The following is a 16,572-nucleotide window of genomic DNA, read 5'->3' as shown; positions in this document are numbered from 1 at the left end:
ATATTGGGGGAGGAGGGAGAAAGACTGATTGGTGGGGAAAGAAGATGGTTAGGGGACAGTCACTAAATGTTGATTTTATACATAGATCAATCAAGAAGTGACCAAAAGATGGAAAAATTATAATAGCAGTAAAATAATAATAATTATCATTATATTATGTATTATGTATGTATTATTCAACACACTGATTATCGCATCGTTTTGGTTTGTTATCTTGCCCCGAGTCAACATTCTAGCAAGCTGAACTGACATCCGGGCGATTTTTAGAATTACTTTCGCCTGAAAAAAATTATTTGGCAATATTTAAAATTCTTGCCATGTACAATTCTAGCTTAAATATGTTAACTGCTAGAAACGGGTTAAAATATCTTCAATCTTGGTTGTTGGTCCTGTAGTTTTTTTCTTCTCTGATCTTAGCAGGTGCTAGGGTATTCTGCAAAAAGTGTAGCGTGGCTGCCCTTGGTTGCAGTGGCAGAACTACCGTGGTCACGACCGGGTTGTCCGCCGGCTATGTAACGCAGCCCAGGCCTGCACGGTATATCCGCCGGGGCCGCACTGAAGGTGCTCATTGGGTGGCCCATGCTGTTAGGGCCACCCGATGCTACGTATTTCCAGGGGGCCCGGTCAGCACTGCGGCACATTAACAGCGTGACCGGGCCCCCTGTGATGAAGTCAGACGGAGCATCAGTCACTTCATCCAAGCAATCAGAGAGAGATGCATAGGAGGAGGAAGGAGAGGAGGGAGTCAGAGTGGGAACTCGGACTACCATCAGCCTGAGCCATTGGACCCCAGAGAAAGTCACCCTCCTGCACCTAAATGATAGAAAACAGGAGTGTGTGTTAGTGTATGTGTGTCTGTGTATATGTATCTGTATGTGTGTCTGTGTGTTTGTGTATGTGTGTCTGTATATATGTCTCTGTATGTGTGTCTGTCTGTGTGTGTTTGTGTATGTGTGTGTCTATATGTGTGTGTCTATGTGAGTGTCTGGATGTTTATTTGTTTGTCTGCAAGTGTGAGGGGGGGGGGTAGACGTATGGGAGAGTGGGGGGAAGACGTGTGGGGGGACCCCAGGATAAACTTCGCACCGGGGCCCATTTTTTCTAGATACGCCTTTGTGCTTTTGCCCCCATCCTTGTATTCCTCTTAATGTTAGCAGGTTTGTGTATGTGTGATGGAAGGACGGATACGAGAGATTGAGTGAATTAGACAAAATGTGAGTCAGAGATTATTCAAGCGTCCTCAGAATATTCAGAATAAAATTGTCTTCTTTTTCCTCAATGTTTCTTTGTTGTCAAATTATAATAATTTCTATTTTATACAGGTTGATTGGTGAAATAGTTTGTCAAATCAAAGTGCAGGAAATACTTTCAGAGTTATTTACTAAAGTGTTAATTGTCAAGAGTTCAAAGTGGATTTCAAAGCTTTGGCCAAAACAGCCCAATTGGAGAAAATGTGAAATTCACTTGAAATTCCCAGAAATTCACACATTAGTGAATACCTCCCAAGTGTCCCTACTTAGGAAGGACAGTCCCAAATTCCTCCACCTTGGATCCAAATCCCTCTGTTCCTCTTTTCTCTCCTAATGTTTCTCTTTTCTCGATGCTCCATATTGTTGGTGTGTCTGAGTGTGTAACAGAGCTCCACAGCAATAATACTCCCAATAATGTGTCTGAGTGTATAACAGAGCTCCACAGCAATAATACTCCCAGTAATGTGTCTGAGTGTATAACAGAGCTCCACAGCAATAATACTCCCAGTAATGTGTCTGAGTGTATAACAGAGCTCCACAGCAATAATACTCCCAGTAATGTGTCTGAGCGTATAACAGAGCTCCACAGCAATAATACTCCCAGTAATGTGTCTGATTGTATAACAGAGCTCCACAGCAATAATACTCCCAGTAATGTGTCTGAGTGCATAACAGAGCTCCACAGCAATAATACTCCCAGTAATGTGTCTGAGTGCATAACAAAGCTCCACAGCAATAATACTCCCAGTAATGTGTCTGAGCATATAACAGAGCCCCACAGCAATAATACTCCCAGTAATGTGTCTGAGTGTATAACAGAGCTCCACAGCAATAATACTCCCAGTAATGTGTCTGAGTGTATAACAGAGCTCCACAGCAATAATACTCCCAGTAATGTGTCTTTAATCTACAATAAATGTTTTTAGAAATCAGTCTGTGTTAATAAGATACATTGTTCTTATTCTAAATGTAACGGAGCTCCGTGTACTCCGACCGAGTACCCTCCGTTGATGGATGCTCCTAGCGCTTACAGAGGACTCCAAGCACTGCAGACGACACCACAACCGCCGTAGCTTAACTGGAGCCGTGCCGTCTTCCTTCCACCCTGGATCGGCTTCTGTCCTCCAGGACCGTGTGGGGAAGACCTCTCCTCCAGGAGAGCGTATCCGGAACAAGCTCTTAAAAGAGCTAAGTGATTAAGCTCAGGGGAATATGCAGAGCATAGCAATCCCCAGTGTGATACAGCAATTCCCTCCAATAACGAGACAAGGCTACGTTTTGAAGGGTCAAGAAGAACTCAGGACTGGAACACCCAGCCTGCTTTTTATTACAAAAAGGTACACACAGGACACTCCCAGGGGGAGGTTGAAATTAACCAATCACATACATGGTACCACCCCCACGTCTCCTCCCCTCAGATAAACATATAACATAATTATAGCATACAGTAAAAATACAGTTTTCACACATACACTGTAACTTTAAAACTATACATTCAATCTCCATAACATATTCAGACTCAGCATACTTCAAACATAAACACTTCCAAAAATCAGCCAAATCCCTCCAGCGGATCAAAAGTTAGCTGGAGGTCCCTTTATGACCGACCGCAAGCACAATTTCCTGCCCAAAACAGTTCCATAGATTTGGGCTGTGCGGCCGGTCAATTTCATGCCGAAAAACGACTAAGTCCCATTTCGAACGGGACTTAGTCTCTGGAGCTGAAAAACTAAGTGTAGGAGAAGGTAAGGGTCAGCGGTGTTCGGCAAAATGTGTAGCCGATTTCAGTTCCACAGAATCTTTAGCATACACCGCTGACCGCATTCGAATGAACAAAGATGGCCGCCGCCACGTGCAATTAGCCTGCAGTAACCTCACAGCCTGGGAGGTAAATTGCCTGCACACTTTAACTTCTGGGTGGTCCACCTGTGTGGTACTTGGTTCAGTAAGCCCTATTTACTGAACCAAGTGGGGGAAAGCCAGGGGCAAGTTATTTTACAGGTCTGGGGACATAGTCTTAAAGGGGTATTGTTCAGCAAAGTCACAATATGTCCCCAGACGGTTCTTAAAGGGCCATACACACCCAATAAAAGTTCATCAGTTTTCAGGGGCACAATCTTCCAGGGGCCATAGTCATGAGGAATGAGGCTGGCAAACATGCTTCTCCACAATCCAGGGAAGCCGGGCAATTTCTCATTTAAAGGGCCAGTTACAAATAGCGATTTGTAACACTAAATTACATTTTAGTTTTATAACTAATCAGTCACCTAAAGTTTCTCATTAAAAGCCCCTCTCACCCTTCCCCCCAAAGCTAACATCCCTAAAATGAAAGTATCTCTCTTTGTCCATTTGCAATGTTGGGAATTATGTCAGTTTATATAATGTGTGTATTAGTGAGCTACATTATTGTAATATAGTAACGTTATTCATAGAAGAGTCATGTCTCCAATGAACTATTGAAGATAATTTAATGCTACTGATTGAATGCAATTCTTTGTTATACAAATCATAATTTAATGTTTGAGGCGTATTTGGAACTAATTTGAAGCTGAGAATTTTGATGGGTTAAGGATTAAATGGTGCAAGGCACTTGCGTATGAACGGCTGCCATTATGTCACCATTCCATTATACTGATGTAGGGGTACACTGAAAATTCCATTTATTGAATGTCGACGTTCTCCTTTTCAAATGTATGGAGATCTGAATGGTTTTTCTGGAAATATTCAGAATGGCTCAAACTCTGGATCTCGTTATTGTTGTCCTTCTCCAAATGGGAAAGATTTATCAAAGTGTTGAGATCAGAAGAGTGGTACACAGTTCTACAAGTGGTGTAGTCATCCTAAAAATGATTGGTTCCAAATTAGCACTAAGTTTCTCCTTTCATGTCCGTTCAGAAAATGGAAAGGGCATAGAGAAATATTTTCATTGGTAAACATGATCAGATCAAGATTACCCATTAAACTTCATAGGACCTCAGTATTCGGAGGACAACAAGGAATAAAAAGAAAAGCTAATAATAAAAAAAGTTCTAACTTAGAATTTCTACCCCATGGTACCTTGAAATGGTACAGTGAACATATCAATGGCTGTGAAACCGTTGGTTGAGGAGCAGTGAAGGGTATTAGACAGCTATTAATTATCGTAAGAGTGCTATTTGAGGGACATTGAAAGGGATCATAGAATTGCTGTTAGGAGAGTGTGTATGGCAAAATATTAGACTGGGGTATGTTGCCCTCCATGACCTAGACCAGGGGTAGGCAACCTACGGCACTAGTGCCATGCACGGCACTCAAGGTGTCTTTGCACGGCACTCAAGGCTGCTAGAGCCAAACAGGCTCTGGCCTATCAGGAGTCCCAGTGAAACTTCAGATATCTGCTAATACGAAAAGGTGGTGAAGGACAATCCTCAATTTATGCATTGCAGCAGATAGAGGCAGTGATCTCAGATCACTTCATTCCAGCACTTGTGAATGTGAATCCACACTGAGCTCCCCTCATACAAATAATATGAACAGCCCACACACAAACACAACACACAATCCGCACAAACGTAACACCACTAACAATCCACATACATGCCCACATCCCCGATGCAGCCTCTCACAAGCAATACCCCAAACAGCCCCCACACATACACACACTACCAAACACACAATGTGACATATCCATACACACACACAATACCCCAAACAGCCCCCACACATACACACACACTACCAAATGCACAATGTGAAATATCCATCCACACACACACACTACCCCAAACAGCCCCTCACATACACACACTACCAAACACACAATGTGACATATCCATCCACACACACACAATACCCCAAACAGCCCCCCCCACACACACACACTACCAAACACACAGTGACATATCCACACACACACACACACACACACAATACCCCAAACAGCCCCACACACACACACACTACCAAACACAGTGACATATCCATCCACACACACACACACAATACCCCAAACAGCCCCACACACACACTACCAAACACACAATGTGACATATCCATCCACACACACACACACACACACTACCAAACACACAGTGACATATCCATCCACACACACACACACACACAATACCCCAAACAGCCCCCCACACACACACACTACCAAACACACATTGACATATCCATCCACACACACACACAATACCCCAAACAGCCCCACACATACACTACCAAACACACAATGTGACATATCCATCCACACACACACAATTCCACAAGCATCCCTTGTACACCGCCCACATTCATATGTATCATACACGATACCACAAACTACTAATGAACATATACAATATAATAGCTTATATACACACAAATACAACGATACAAAGCAACTGCAGTAAATAGCACAAGCAGAATACGACAGCATACACACCTCAATTTAAAAAAATAGGACTGGCACGCTACAGGACATCACCCTCCTATATCGGCTCAGTGCTGCTAAAAGGTTGCCTACCCCTGACCTAGTCTATCAGTCCCTGGCCATAACACCCCAATTTTGATAATAACGGTCTCACATTTTATTAAACTAAACTGTATGCTCTTTGACTGGGCCATTAATCACATCTTTTATAGGACAGACCATCAGACTGTTCCTTGACTAGTTTAAGACCATTGAGAGTAACTGAGATGACAATATTTTTATAATGTTATTGATTTTAGAACTGGATCCTCTTTGAGCCTCTTCTCCTGCTGTTAGTAAAGGATCTCTGGCACTCCGTCCTTGGGGCTTATTTCACTCTGCTGGTCCATGTGTGCAAATAATCAGCTTATATGGTGAAAGGCAGTTAACCCCGTCATTCCCAGGCCTGGCCTTGCCAGGGGATGTCTTGCAGTTGGTTGGTGACATCTGTCCAGCACATTCAGGGCCATTCCCTGGAGGTAGCTTTGAATCTGACTATGTTTCAGCTCTACTTAGTGCATTTTAAGCGCTCACCAGGGTCTGAGGTCACAACATACAATATATCCCGTGGAACAGAAGGATAAAGTAGCTAATAAACTCAGCAGAGTACTAAACACACATCAGGCATGTATCAATTAAATCTGCTATTTAATATAAAATTAGTCTAAATTTGTAATTAAAATTATGCTAAAATCTATAGTTTTTCCTGAGGGTTTACCATCAAAACAGGTTAATTCACCTGCAGAGTAGGGTCTTTATCTACATAAAACTACATTTAAATGTTATGATATAAAATGTGTGTACTTAATATGTTATATCCGTTCAGAACATTTTATCGAGCAAACCATTTGCTGTCACTAATCTATTTTATATCCAAGATTTGCAGGTGGCAAAACAAACTTTTGGCGTTGAGAACCAAATCTGGAATCCTTTTTTTTTTGGTCTTTTTGAGTAATGGTTCTCAAGCGACATTTTAAGTATCAAAGAAAGACATACGAGCCTGTGCTGAAGATGGCTCAGTGATTGGTACTCTTAAATATCTCCAGCATCTGCAGATTCTATAGATTCAACAGCAGATGGGTCATCTTGCCAGCCTTACGAGGTTAAAACAAGGGTCCAATGTACCTTTTCTGATGACCAGAACGTCCCAACACTTTCTTCTAATGATTCAAGATCAATGAAATAAGTTCCGTCTCATTCATGGTGCATGTAGTAAAAATTTAGAAAAATAACGAATTCACCAAAACCGGATGTATGGAATAATTTTTAGACTTGTACATTCGTTTTCAACTGAATTAAAATTTGGCCAATTTATTTATGTCTGAATTCCGTAACTTCAAAGTGCTATATGAACGTATAACTGATTGATGGGGAAAAAAAAAGAGCAGTAAAAAAATTCTTTATATATTTAATAAATATATAGATATAAAATATATAGGGTTTTTTTGTTGTTTTTTTTTTTTACAGATTCTCCTCTTTTCCTCTCAATTGGTTACTTTTTCTCATTTGATCTGTAAACCATATAATAATAATAATAATAATAATAATAATAATACAAAAATAATAACAAAGTATTTAACCAGGAAAGGTACATTCAGATTGCTCTGGTTTTCAAGTACGTCCTGGGGTCATATGGTAAGAAAATGCACCTACGAGTGTACTGCAAATCTGTATTTCTGTATATATTCTGTATATATTTTGGAGTACACTGAATGTTGCATTTTCACATCCTTTTTGGTTTGCCTGAATCGTGTCCCAAAAATTTTGCATAGCCGATATTCGGATGAGCCGAACCAACACACGAATGAATATCGGACTACAGAAACGAAATTTTATTTTCGGACTAATTGATTAGTCAGAACCAAAGTTTTCCACCATGCTCAAATCTAATGATTTTGCTGGATATTTTTTGCTAAACTCGCTGCTATAGGCGAACTTTCACTTTAAGTCTGTTCTTCTTGAAATTCATTGGATTATTTTTGTAAAAGCTTGTGCTTTGTGATTGTACAATACCAATTAGGACTTGCTGAGAGACCATTCAACTCACTCAAATAGATTTGTTTTGTACGCTGCATAAATTGCCATAGTAACAAACTGTGCTCTATATTTATATCAAACAGAAAAATGTACCTCAAGTTAATTCTCCTCTTAGAGGACAAGTGGTTGGAACTCTTCACCAGACGCTTTATTCCCGAGAGCTGAATTTTTACTGTAAAATAGCAGGGTAGATAAATGCTGAAAACCTCTAGTTCATAATACATTAATCCCTCCAATGCCAAATGGGAATGTAGCAAAGACAGCTAATCATTTTTTTTTAGCACAGAGTTTTATTGCTATCCTTCATGGGATTGTACCCAATCCTATCGACATTAGCAACATTTCTTAAATGCCTCAAAATAACACCTGTCATTAGAGACCAACGCTACAGACAGAGCTCGGGGACAGAACAGTTGTTCAGCTTGGAGAAGATAGAGAATAGCAGGAAAATGATCTTGTTAAATTGTTACTGCTGTCTTGAAACATTCTGTGCTCCCTTTGTGGCCATATCCGTAACTGCTTGTAGAAACATTTGCTGCTAGATGTTCGTTTTTCAAGCCTAGCTGGCAATTGTCCCCTTTACTCTTCGCCCACTTCATTTCTATCTGAGAGGGATCTGTGAACCAATGTATGCCAATTCTGGTCTCCCATAAATTACATTGTTATGGAAACAATACAATTATGACTGATCTTGTCATCATTAACATCTCTGCAATGTATTTGGTGTTTGGTGAACTAGAGTGCAGGGGCGGATCCAGAAACAAATCTCGGGAGGGGCACTGGTGGTGGGCTAGAGCGGGGTGAAAAGGGCTGCAGCGGAGGAATAGGGGACTCTTGTTTAGGGAATAGGAGGCTGTACACATATGCGGCCACACACAGTGATATGAAAACACAATAACACACCGGCACATACACACAGAGAAAAACATATACCTTCACACACATACCACTTGCACACCCACAGATACAAACCTATACCTACACATTCACACACAGATACCTACATACAGAGATACACATACTTACACATATACACACTGGCACACAAATACACACACATACCTTCACATACACACACTGGCACATAGATACACACATACCTACACATGCACACACACACATCTCTAAATATACACAAAATGACACACATACCTTCACATACACACACACAGATACAAGGCAATAGAATATACAGACACAACTCCAGGTACTGAAGATTGGAGTATATAACACCTTAAAAGTGCAAACGTGCAACGTTTCGGCCCTAGAGGGCCTTAATCATGTTTAACCCCTTAAGGACACATGACATGTGTGAAATGTCATGATTCCATTTTATTCCAGAAGTTTGGTCCTTAAGGGGTTAAGTCCGTCTAGGGCTAAAACGTTGCACTTTTATGTGGTGTTCTACCCTTCAATAAATACACCTTCAGTACCCGGAGTGTTGCCTGTATATTCTATTACCTTGTATTGTTGGACGAATTAGCAGTGTCTTTCTAATGCAGAACACCTCTGAGGCTGCCATACTCCCAGATACACACTGACACTCCCAGATACACACTGACACTCCCAGATACACACTGACACTCCCAGATACACACTGACACTCACTGATACACACTGACACTCACAGATGCACACTGACACTCACAGATACACACAGACACTCACAGATACACACGGACACTCACAGATACACAGATACACACTCACAGATACACACGGACACTCACAGATACACACATACACATTGACACTCAAAGATACACACTGACACTCACAGATACACACACATACACACGGACACTCACAGATACACACAGACACTCACAGATACAGATACACACAGACACTCACAGATACAGATACACACAGACACTCACAGATATACACACTGACACTCACGGGGGGGGGGGGCAATTGCCCCGTTGCCCCCCTCTCCCCCGGATCCGCCACTGCTAGAGTGTTTGCTTGTTTCAACAAAATGAATCAAAATGGAAATTTCCCATAAATGTTGCAGTGCAATCTTTGAGCTTTTATGTTTGTATCCTAATGTGAAGGACCTGTATGAAATTAAGACCATGTATAATATATCAAGAGATCTTCACATTGGAGCACATTCATAAGAAATGCTGTCTGTGTCTACATCTGACTCATAATACTCTAATAGCTTAGAAGTACCTACCTGAGAAAGTATAAGTCACCTGACTGGAAATAATCTTCTTAGTGAGATACTTCAAGCACCATTACCACTGTGGTATTCTGTAGTGGCTATGGTGTCGGGAGTGTAATGGCACAATGTAAATAGTTAAACTGCTTGCTAACATTTTGACAAGACCCTATACAAACTTGCTGGGATCTTGCTGTAGACTTGCCGGGATCTTGCTGTAGACTTGCTGGGATCTTGCTGTAGACTTGCTGGGATCTTGCTGTAGACTTGCTGTGCTCTTGATGTAGACTTGCTGTGCTCTTGATGTAGACTTGCTGGGCTCTTGCTGTTGACTTGCCGGGATCTTGCTGTAGATTTGCCGGGATCTTGCTGTAGACTTGCAGGGATCTTGCTGTAGACTTGCAGGGATCTTGCTGTAGACTTGCTGGGCTCTTGCTGTAAACTTGCTGGGCTCTTGCTGTAGACTTGCTCTTTCTGTAGACTTGCTGGGCTCTTGCTGTAGACTTGCCGGGATCTTGCTGTAGACTTGCTGGGCTCTTGCTTTAGACTTGCTGGGCTCTTGCTGTAGACTTGCCGGGCTCTTGCTGTAGACTTGCCGGGCTCTTGCTGTAGACTTGCCGGGCTCTTGCTGTAGACTTGCCGGGCTCTTGCTGTAGACTAGCTGGGATCTTGCTGTTGACTTGCCGGGATCTTGCTGTTGACTTGCCGGGATCTTGCTGTAGATTTGCCGGGATCTTGCTGTAGACTTGCAGGGCTCTTGCTGTAGACTTGCAGGGCTCTTGCTGTAGACTTGCAGGGCTCTTGCTGTAGACTTGCAGGGCTCTTGCTGTAGACTTGCAGGGCTCTTGCTGTAGACTTGCAGGGATCTTGCTGTAGAATTGCAGGGATCTTGCTGTAGACTTGCCGGGCTCTTGCTGTAGACTTGCCGGGCTCTTGCTGTAGACATGCCGGGCTCTTGCTGTAGACATGCCGGGATCTTGCTGTAGACTTGCCGGGCTCTTGCTGTAGACTTGCCGGGATCTTGCTGTAGATTTGCAGGGATCTTTCTGTAGACTTGCAGGGATCTTGCTGTAGATTTGCAGGGATCTTTCTGTAGACTTGCTGGGCTCTTGCTGTAGACTTGCTGGGCTCTTGCTGTAGACTTGCAGGGATCTTGCTGTAGACTTGCCGGGATCTTGCTGTAGACTTGCCGGGCTCTTGCTGTTGACTTGCCGGGATCTTGCTGTAGATTTGCAGGGATCTTTCTGTAGACTTGCAGGGATCTTGCTGTAGATTTGCAGGGATCTTTCTGTAGACTTGCTGGGCTCTTGCTGTAGACTTGCAGGGATCTTGCTGTAGACTTGCCGGGCTCTTGCTGTTGACTTGCCGGGATCTTGCTGTAGATTTGCAGGGATCTTTCTGTAGACTTGCATGGCTCTCTCTGTAGACTTGCAGGGATCTTACTGTAGACTTGCCACTGCAACTTTGCTCTTGCTAGAGACTTACCAAGCAAACTTGCTACAAATTTAAAAAGTGTCAACAAGAACTTGTGCTACAAGTGCTCTGCTAGTGAATAACTTGCCAGTGAAAATGTGCAGCAAGTTAAAAGACAATTTAAATCTTCCACATATTTGTGGCTAGTTATCTTTGCTATCTGGGTACCTGGGGCCTAGTGGGTGCCAGTCACGTCCTCCATTGAGAACAGGAAGCTGTCTGCTCTGAGATCGCCCAGTGGTGCAGGGCCTAGCTCATTGGTTTACAGCAAGGGTTCCCAAGCCAGTCCTCAAGTACCCCCTACCAGTCCAGGATTTAGGGATTACCATGTTGTGTCTAAAGTTTTTTTTCTTTTTTCTATAAACATCTTAGATACAACTGGGTAATACCTAAATCCTGAACTGCTAGGGGTTACTTGAGGACTGGGTTGGGAACCACTGGTTTAGAGCAATCCGCTGTCAAACTCAGCCAATGAGCTCAGGAGAACAAACCATCTCAGTGGAGAAAGTGACCGGCACCTGGTGAACCCCAGGTAAGTTGTGAAATGGTTTGACTACTTATATTGGGGGGACGCTAGGGAACCCTGGCACCATAACCACTACAGCACTACATAGTGGTTACAGTGCTTGGACTGTATATTTAATTTTATTATTTTATTATATAGTAATGTATATCCGGAACCACTAGCTCAAACTGGGCCGTTTTCAAATTTTCCTGCTGATGCTCTCTTCGTTGGGATATTAGGACAAATGTATATACTACCTCAAACAGCCTAGAGCAAGGGGTCAGCAAGGCACATGTGCTATACATGGCACTCAATGTACCTTTCCATTGCACTCAAGCCTGCCAGAGCCAAACAGGCTTTGCCCTATCAGGAGGCTCAGTGGGTGGAAGGTGAGGGACAAACCTCAATTTACAACTGCAGCACTCTGAGATCACTTACCCCCTGTACTTGTGAATGGGAATCCGCAGCAGCTATCACATCTTCTGTCCTTGACCTGTACCTGGCCAGCCCACTCCCCACTGGATGCCAGGGAAGCCAGACACACTGCTAGATATACACAGAGTTGCAGATAAAGTCTCCCCCTCATACTATTAATACAAACAGTCAACACAAACACGACACCACTTACAATCCACATACACGCACATGACCCAACAAGCAGCCTCTCACATTCAATACCACAAGCAGCCCCACACCACCAAGCACACAATGTGACATATCATCCACACACACACAATTCCACAAGCAGTCCACATTCATAGGTATCATACACACTATCACAAACTACTCATAAACATATACAACATAACAGTCCACATACACACAAATACAACGAAACAAAGCAACTGTAGCACCCATAAATAAATATACAAGCACAAAATGGCAACACACACACCTCAATTTAAACAAATAGGACAGGTACACCAAGGGACTTCAAGATCTTCTTTTGACACAGTGCTACTAAACGGTTGCGTACCCTGCTCTATGCTCTGACCTCTATTTTATATAATAGTGAAATTAATTTGCTCTGATAGCTACACTGCTCTTCGATAACGAGACAACCATCTCAAAATGCAACATTACCTTCTTACATTCCAGCTACAAGATTAATTTGGATTTTCATTGAGATCTCACTCTGTAAGAGACACAAAGTAGATGTGTTATGGGGGCTGCGAATTGTATGCATACAGAGCTAGGATTCAAAAACAAATATCTTCCAATCCGAGAACACTTGCCAATCACAATTTAAATTTCACGGTTCTATTCTTGGACGTTTGCAAGTTAAATGTATCATCCTATTGAGTTAATTAATTATCTGCGTAGAACATAAACACCATGTTGGTTGTAAAGAGACCTCTGTGGCTCTTGTAAAAGCTTAAAATCATTGATCCCTATAACCCAGACTTCAATCAATATATTCTTTTTTTTTTTTTTTTTTTCTGGGACATTTTAAAACTCAGAATTACAACCAAGTGTCTTACTGAAGATGTCATTGATTAAAGGGTTGATGCTTACAATGCATCATTCTTTAAAATGAAACATTAGTCCAATGTACGTTTTCCCTTGCACTTAATGTTATGGTTTGTGCTGAGTGTAATAGTTCAAAGGCCAACAATTTTCTATAAAGGATCACTATAGTGTCTCGTTTTCTTGACACTATGTCATCCTTGGGACCCCTCACCCTCAGGGCCCCCCTCCCTTGGCGCTGAAGGGGTTTAAACCCCTTAAGTTACTTACCTTTATCCAGCGCCGGGCTCCTGTGGCGCTGGTGACCTCTCCTCCCCCGCCGACGTCAGCTCCCGAGTGGAGCCAAATGCGCATGCGCATTCAAACAGTCCATAGGAGAGCATTTCTCAATGCTTTCCTATGGACGTTCTGCGCGCTGGATGCAATTCTCGCATCCAGCATTGCAGAAGTGCCTCTAGCGGCTGTCAGGAAGACAGCCACTAGAGGTTGGAGTAACCCTGCGATGTAAACATAACAGTTTCTGTGAAACTGCTATGTTTACATCTGAAGGGTTAAAACCTGGGGGACCTGGCACCCAGAACACTTCATTGAGCTGAAGTGGTCACTGTAACTATAATGGTCCTTTAATAGATAAGACAAAGTAATTTCTAACAGAGAACTCTGGAGGAAAACAGTAGATATTTGGTTTATATGTTTTAAAACCTACTCATCACTTGTCTAGAAATTGCGCCGTTGAATAAAACATGGAAAATCACCTATAACTTACATTTACTTTTTTTTAGTATAACTACAATGGCCATTCAGAGGGGGATATTATGACATTATACAATTATATTCGGGGCCAGTACAAACCATTATCTGGAAATCTATTCATAAACAGGGCTATACATAGGACATGAGGTCACACATTTAGGCTGGAAGAAAGGAGATTTCATCTAAGGCAAAGAAAAGTTTTTTTTACAGTAAGAGCTATAAGGATATGGAATTATTTGCCCGAAGAGGTGGTTTTGTCAGTCTATACAGATGTTTAAACTGCAATTGGATTAATACTTCCAAAAAACATAACATACAGGGATACAATTTCTAATTATTGGGGTAATAGCTGCTTGATCCAAGGAGACATCTGACTGCCATATTGGGGTCAAGAAGGATTTTTATTTCCTAGTTTGTTGCAAAATTGGAAGCGCTTCAGACTGGGTTTTTTGCCTTCTTTTGGATCAACAGCAAAAACAAAAGTTAGGAAGGCTGAACTTGATGGACGCAAGTCTCTTTTCAGCTATGTAACTATACAGACATACAGCATGGTTTTGGGTCAAATTTATTTATTTAATAATTAAATATTTTACCAGAAAGGATACATTGAGATTACTCTCTATTTCGAGTATGTCCTGGGTACAAATACAGGCATAGAGCATGGTTTGGTGTTACAAACAGGAATATAACATATTTTGGTGTTACTTACAGGAATAAAACCTGGTTTCACATGAGATACAGAATGTAACCTGGTTTGATGGCAAATACAATTATAATTATTTGTATAGCGCCAACATATTCTGCAACGCTGTACAATAGGTAAACAAGACAAACATTTAATCTAACAAAACATGTATAACTTCCAGGAACAGTAGGTGTTGTAGGCCCTACCCAAACAAGCTTACATATAGCCATATTTTTCATACAGCAACCAAAGGCAATTGCCTAGTACCCAGGGGTCAACCTTGGCCTAGTCACCATTCTTGTACAAAAAAATTAAGGGAGCTCCAAACTTTAACCTGCTGAGGCCTCTGGGAGATTTTCCTGACACTGGTATGTAGTAAGATTAGAGTTTGGGTGCAGGTACTATTTTTCTGCTTAATACTGGAATATGACACAATCACATATCAGATATAGCATGCAAAATGTTAAATACATGCATGTAACATGTACCAAGGACCACGCTTTCTTGTCTGTTTCTGCTTGGAATCCAGGCAGCGGATTTACTGAAAATATGAAGAAATGTCTCCTGGTCTGACCCAGAATGAGTCACCAGCTGTGAGTAAGTGAAGACACGGCCAAAAATGCGGGGACCATAAAATGAATTTCATTCGAGATGCGAATTGATTTTCTGTAAAGTCTTTAATTTGTTGCTACTGTCTCATTGTGGCTGGAAAACAGTCAGAAAACCACAAAACTGACACTTTGGCTGCCGTAACAGCAAATACAGCATATCGCGTCAGCTCTCGGTTGATATACACAGCGTGACGGATACAAGACTCGTACAGCGAGAATGCTCAGGCACAACAAGTAAATTCCCTAAACAGCGAATGCAAGTGGGTCGGCAAGCACACTGTAAATTTAAACCAAAATAGCCGGGCTCTAGAAAACCGTTTATTGTGCATTTTTGCTCTCGTAGTATATTGTCTCCATTCCTTTGCCTTTAAGCATAGGTTAACTTCAAAAATCATTGTCAAAATCCAAACAATGTTTTGGCTCACAAAAGGGCATTTGTCAAGCTTGACAAAGGCCCTGTTGTGGGACGAAACTTTTTGATTTTGCTCCAATAAATCTTCCCACTGGATTGAATTTGAGTGACTGGACCATCATTACTTTTTCGCAAATCACATTGTGAGGATTGGCAAACCTCAGGCCCGGTTGCACCCTGGGATCCAGGAGAGTGCGGTATCCATATTGGTAATTATATTGATGGGCTTAGAAATAGTGACATTAGGCAACTGCCAATTTACCTGTTTTTATGACCAAACTGAACTGATAATTCCCACAGGTGGGTAATGTGTTTCTGCCTATTGAAATGTATAACCTCCAAAGTGTTATAAATCTAAGCTATACAATATATCCACTAGTCAATGACAAAAGGTCACTTTACGTCTGATAAAATTATATGTAAAAAAAAATTTGGGTGTGTATATGAAAGACATTCTAGTGCTGGGGTAGGCCACCGTGGGTACACCAGATATTGTGGACTACATCTTCCCTGATGCTTTGCTATCATTATGCATGTAGATGCATTATGGGAGTCGTAGTCCATCTGCAGTGCCAAAGGTTGCCTACCTCTGTTAACTGCAATACTAATATACCAGGAGATAGCTAAAGAGAATACATTTGTACGTTTTCTGTGGAGTTAACAGAGGCTTTGTGAGAGTTTTATCACATTTAGGTATGGCTTGCTTTCAGACAGCCATCTCCAAACCTCAGACAAATCCACTGTAAGGCAGCCGCCAACTGTAATATGTTTGTTTCC

At 41.8% G+C, this 16,572-nt stretch overlaps 1 protein-coding gene across 1 annotated transcript in view; it reads left to right on the top strand.

Annotated features, from left to right (window-relative positions):
• TSPAN18 (tetraspanin 18) overlaps positions 1-16,572 on the top strand; it is a 117,807-nt gene that overhangs the window by 80,910 nt on the left and 20,325 nt on the right. The window lies entirely within an intron of this gene.

Source organism: Pelobates fuscus, chromosome 12, assembly GCF_036172605.1.
Source record: "Pelobates fuscus isolate aPelFus1 chromosome 12, aPelFus1.pri, whole genome shotgun sequence".
NCBI lineage: Eukaryota > Metazoa > Chordata > Amphibia > Anura > Pelobatidae > Pelobates > Pelobates fuscus.
The sequence above is the reverse complement of the archived record's forward strand: the minus strand, read 5'-3'. Positions and strand labels throughout refer to the sequence as shown.